Here is a 6,000-nt window from a genome sequence, read left to right as displayed (position 1 = left end):
CAATCTTGGGCTAATTTACGGAGGGGACATTGAATCGAACGTACGACTGTCGACGACGAATTACTCCGACGGATTCGCTACGATTCAGAGCGGGCGTTCAATAAAATTCCATTCATTCACAACACTACGCGGCAACCGCCATCGTTGTCGAGCGGTCGTATCGCAGCAACCGCTGTGACAATAAACTGTGTTACCTAATGTTACCTTTACAAACAACGTACGATCGATCTGATCCAATCGTCGGAAATCGTTTGTGGAGCGTGGCCAGGTAGCCGCAAGGTCCGATCGCGCCGGGAATTGACATAGCCCAAGCCGGACAACATGCACTGCTCAAGCTTTTCCATGTTTTCGTCGATTCAGTTGCTCAGATTCCTGCGACGAACACGAATCGTGGACTGCAATGAAGCTCATGCAGACATCCCACCCCGCAGTTTTGGATTTTTCGCGGCGCGCTTTGTATCCAAACGCTGTTCGAGAGTTTTTTCGCAGACAAGGAACAGATCCCGGATTTGCGGGAATATAGGGTGCGGGACGATCGTTGGGAGCAACTGCGGCGAAACTCTTTGAAGGATAGACAACGGCTGGCTGGAAGCTCTGAAGTCAACAACAGCGCTCCAGTGCGACATGAGCTATGGAATTTCCTTCGTGACAAGAAGCTCTCAGAGATGTCATTTCTGCGTCAACTCTTCTGGTCATAAGCTCTCACTCGTACCTCCGTTGGTTCTTCGTCCGGCCGATCGCCCCTTCGTCCGTTTGTCGACACGAAGTTACTCGTAGCGACGGCATCAGCAGCGAGCGAATTATGAAAGCATCGGAAAACACAGACCGCCCGAACATCACGACCGAGAGCTCGTTCAGCGGATCCATGATCACGACTCTCTCGTTCCGATGCAGAATTTCGCTTTGGCAACTGAGCATCAACGAATCGGCAGCAGCGGCGGCGATCGAGCAAGAAATTCAGCCAGCCAGTCAGATCGCCAGCCATAATAACAACGAGCGAGCAAACGACGAGAATGAAGCGTCAGCGAACTCGTCGTCGACGTTCATTTGAAATCAAAAGAACTGAAAACACCACCGAGGAGACCGATCGACAGCAGCTCGCGGAGCATGTACGGACGCCGACCATACCGGGAAAAATCCGATGTTTACCGCTTACCGTGACAGATCCGGATTCTTTGAATCGCGTCCAGTGTTATCCGAAGCCATTAATTCCCCACGATCGCATTCCCTCACTCAAGAAGAACACAAGCTCTCCACGGAACACGATAGAGTCGAGGGGGAAAGTGAGGTCGAGTTATTTTCCTTAGGACGGGAAGAAATTAACCGCAATCTTTGACATCGATCCGTCGGGCTCCGGTCGCAGTTAAGCACCGAACCGAGGAGCGCCGGAATCGAGCCCTGGCTCCTCTACCGGGTGCCCCGTATTCCATCTGTATTCCGAATCTCTGCTTTTTACTCTGGAACGCGGATTCCTCTCGGAAGGTGTTCTCGTCTGCCTGTCTCCCGGTGAACTAGCTCAATACCACCGAACGTCGATCGGGTCATCTTGTTTCAGATCGCTGCGAAGGCTCTGTGCCTTCCGATGTAATAAGTCGTGATGCAAAATATATTAAACAGAGAACAGCGGCTGAAGCAACGACACTATACCAGATATATTGGAGGAGATCGAGACACAACGAGCAGTAGGGAAAACAGGGTCGAAAAGAAGTAGTAGAAAATAGAGGAGCAGTAGAGGCAGCGCTGCCAGCAGGAGGAGGGGAAGATCGGAGGAGGCAAGTAATTTCCGTTTCCCTTGGAGACTACATCTGGGGAGAGCGTAGGTTCACTTTCGGCTTTCTCATTGAGTCTCTTGCTCGCTCGCTCGCTCTCAGATTAGCTTTCCTTGAACGGATCAACAAACTTGCAACAGAAGGCTTTGCGTCTCGTCGACCCAATGGTTCTTCGGGCGGTCCGGTCTCGGCCGCTCTAATTGGGGACCCTCGCGTAAGGCAACTTTCGTGACGGCGAGATCAATTCCGAATATTCGTCGCGAATTGAGTCGTGAAGCGAGTTCAAGTTCCCCCTGCGATCAAAATATTCTAGAATCGTCATTCGGATCCCCTCTCTCCTCAGGGAATTGTTTCACGTCCAAACCCTCACAGCGAGACTGACCACTGTTTTTGGATGTGGAGAGCGGCCGCTGATCGAGGCTAGCTTTTCGGGGCTTATAGAGAATGAGGGGTGGCGGAGGGGGGGGGGGAAAGCGGGGAGAACAGGCGTGTCTGGAGCGCTTGAGAAATTAATTTCAAAGATTTTGTGTGCGACAGATACCGCGCTAAAGAAGCATCGCTCAATGAGAAAATCATTATAAAGCCACGGCCGCCGTGGTTGTCACTGACAGCGCAAAAAGCCTCTTCTTTCTTCGCCAGTCATCGCTGGCCCGGCCGCCGCCGCCACAAACCAGCCGGATAGTCGTCCAACTCTGCAAAGGAGCTGTCTCCTCGAGAAATGGAGTTTCTAAATCTCTTCATTCTCTCGCTTTCGCCTCGTATCTTTCAAGCTTTGAAGACCACGGAGACGCAGCAGTGGTCGCCGCCTTTGCTGAAAAAAGAACTATCCTCCACCGACCTAGTGGCTGTCTTTTAGCTCACTGAGTGCCATTAGCCCGAAAAGACATGATCATCATCATCATCTCCATTCTCCACTGATTTCTTGATTTGTAGAAGCTCATGCTCCGGAGTCTTCATCGGGTCAAGCACGCGATAGGCACACTCGTGAATATCGTTTCCAGAGGTCGCCTCCGCATTTACTCTCTCAGGCGGAGAGTCGGATTAATATTAGAAGATTCCGAGGATGCGTTGGGAGTAGAGCTTCTCTTCTGGGTCGGGGCTCTTCCAAACTTCGATAAACTACCGTGACCCGGAATATCGCCGAATTCAAATCCGATGGATACCGACGGTACGGTAAACTATCGTTCTCTCTTTCAGCCGATTCCTCACCGATACCACCGTCGGCTCAAATGGTTAAAATGTGTCGGTTGTGTGGAGTTCTCCGGCTTGGAGTCTGGGGGCCCATTAAGAGGCTGTTTTCTACCAATTTCGTAGAAGGGTTTCCCTCGAAGTTAGGATTTCCTCCTAAGGATAGATCATCCCGAGGCGGGCGGAACTCTTTTCCCTCTCAGAAACGGAGCGTATCCTCTCCCTAAGGCTCCATCGAATATGCATCTAAAAAAGAATAATTTTCGGGCTAGACAACACAGCCGAGCGTTTACGTCCCGGCGATTGTTTCTCGCGTTGATTCCGAGGTCGGATCCAGAGTGCGAATTCCCCCACGAGGATCAAGACCGAGTACCTGCGCTCCAGCGGGGAATATTTCGTCGACTGCGAGCAATGAACCCACGCCGCCTCCCGAACAAGCGGCGTCGCGGCGGCTTTGCACGTTTGCACGAGAAATGACGAACTCGCTAAGCAGCATCGAGACCATCTGAACAAAGATTCCAGTCTGCATTCTACCTCTGTCCCGCATCTGGGCCTCGACGGCTCGCTGACATCGAATGTTTGTGGAGGCGGGATACTCGCTGAAGGAATCCACTAGGCACTGAGGTTGGCTGCAGGCAGGCTAAGCGGTGGAGCGGCGGGAGGAGCTTTTGTCTTAATTAAAAAATCTTTCTCATTCAACGGCAGCTGAGTGTAATAGGGAAAATGAGGATAGTGAGAGCGCCGAGCAAGAGGGGAAGTCGGCAGAGAGCGAACCTCACAGACGAACGAACGAGCGGGAGAGCCAACGAGCGAACGAACGGACGGAAGAACGAGGAGTCGAAAAAGAACGCCACTGCCGCCGTCGCTCGGTCGGCCGGGTAAAAACGAATAAATTATCGCCAGACCCGACATCCTGCTGCGCTTGCATGATCTCCTTTGCAACCGCCTGCCAGAGTTCTTCAGCTATCTGGTGACGTCATGCAACTTATCTGTCAGCCTGCGACCGAAAATTTCGGTTAGATGAGGCTAGATCAGAATACAGAGTTAAGGCGGACTTCCCAAATGTCTAAGGGCACATCCGTTCTCGCCCGATCGATGATGTGGAGCTTTGGCGATCTCGATGGAATTCCGCACGAGACACGCGAGGGTTGTCCATTCAGATTCAGGAATTCGAATCTTCGTCGGCAAGTGAATCAACTTTTCATTTACGCAAATCAGACCCACGGCTGCTGCTCGTAACAGGCTTCAGCAAGACTCCTCCGACATCATCAACATGTTTTATTGTCCTTACCAACGTATTGTCCGCCCTCAGCAGCTCCCTCGTTGAGTGAGCTGCCGCTCTCCATTGTTGGCCATGTTGTTCAGCGAGTAAAGTAGCAGATCCTCCTCGTACCGTTGCCTCTGCTGCTGTCGTGATTCTCTTAGCGGTTGGGGCAACATGCATTGTTATAGAGACGACAGCGTCGACAACAGCTCCGACGACGACAACGACAGCGACGCATCCTCACAGTAGAGTTCCAACACTCTCTTGGAAAACATTTTTTCGCTTCGGTGGCGATCTGATGCCTCTGCCAGTGATTAGTAGTGCCGTTAGCGTCCGGGTTAGTGCGCGAGCGGACGAGCAAACAAGCAAGTTCGTCGCTGCGTCTCTGCCATTGTCTCTCAGAGAACCCCGCTGAGGTCGCCTTGCTTGTACGCGGCGTTCACTTCTCGGCTGCTCGAGCAAGTGACCGTGCCGAAGTGAGCCCGGCCAGTCGCGAAATATAACTAGGTTCGCTGACTGAAGTTCAGCCGTTAGCGATGCTGGAAATTTAGCCACGAGACGGACTCCGAGATGGGAACTCCATCTGCTATTCCTCGCAATGAAATTCCGGTACAACGGGGGATTCGGGAAGTCAGATAAAGAAAGATTCGAAAACGATAGAGCGTTTTTCGGTCGAGCGCCTGGCATTAAAAAGGAGGTGGAGTGTTCCTCCAATGTTCTTGAAGTTCTTCCTCAGATCTCCGGGAGCGATTATTCCTCAGGGGAATGAGGCTTCGTAGTCGGAAGATGAAGCTCGAGGAAAGACATGAGTTGAGTCGCAACGCTAGAGGGTTCAGGTTTCACGCTCCATTGATGCACTACGGGAACAATATTGAATTTATACGAATTGGTCGGTCGACCGAGCTGGTTGCCGTTCGCGATACCGAAATCGAATTAGCTTTCGAAAGAGTTGTTTCTCCCCTGATCAGATTAGCGTCTCCATCGCGACAGACGGAATATCACTGTGTGGTGTGTCGCTCAATTCAGATCCTCCGCTCTTCCTCGGCTGTCGGCAGAACATCATCGCTTTCTATCGGGCGATTCTTGAGAGATTTATCAGCTCCGACATGGATGCGTGTTCGATCGGATTCCGCGAATTCAACCGCGAGGGGAAATCGCAATTTTCTCTCATTTGAGACCGACAGGGATCGATCGGGGAACTAACGAAAAATTCGAATTTCGCAAATCATAATTTTTCTTCTCGAGGTTCCTCCGAGACAAGGCGTCGCGGTCGCCGATTTAACCGCTCTAGCGTGAATATCGAAATTCATTAACATTGTTGAGAGAAAAAGAGCGGATCTTTAGTCCTTCGTGATCTCGAGTGAAAATATGCAAAACCATTTGCGCCTCTCCCAAGCCAATACATTTTGCGGCCAGAGCCATTCTGACAAGTCATCGGGAGTGAGTTCGAATCCGATCAATCAGCGCTCGTAAACCGTCGGAGGGAAGAAATTGAAGCGTAGAAGCAATGAAACCCATGAGGTTCGGATCATTGAGCTTGTTTGGTCTTCCCAAGCAAGCCTGGCGCTTCTATCATCCTCATGCTCAAATGAAATTCATCGAGTTGAAAGGTGGGATCTAATCGATTGAGATCGATCCTCCTACGCTAACTGACCTCTGACTTAGTTCCCTTCCGACTGGAGTTGAGTTTCTAGAGGTGAGTCCCCGAGTTCAATCAGAGGGAAAATATCTTCCGTGGGTACAAAGATGAGTGGTAGATGATAAAAGGGCGATTGATGA

This window comes from Galendromus occidentalis, unplaced genomic scaffold (genome assembly GCF_000255335.2).
Source record: "Galendromus occidentalis unplaced genomic scaffold, Mocc_1.1 scf7180000077508, whole genome shotgun sequence".
Taxonomy (NCBI): Eukaryota; Metazoa; Arthropoda; class Arachnida; order Mesostigmata; family Phytoseiidae; genus Galendromus; species Galendromus occidentalis.
This window is presented reverse-complemented; position numbering follows the sequence as displayed.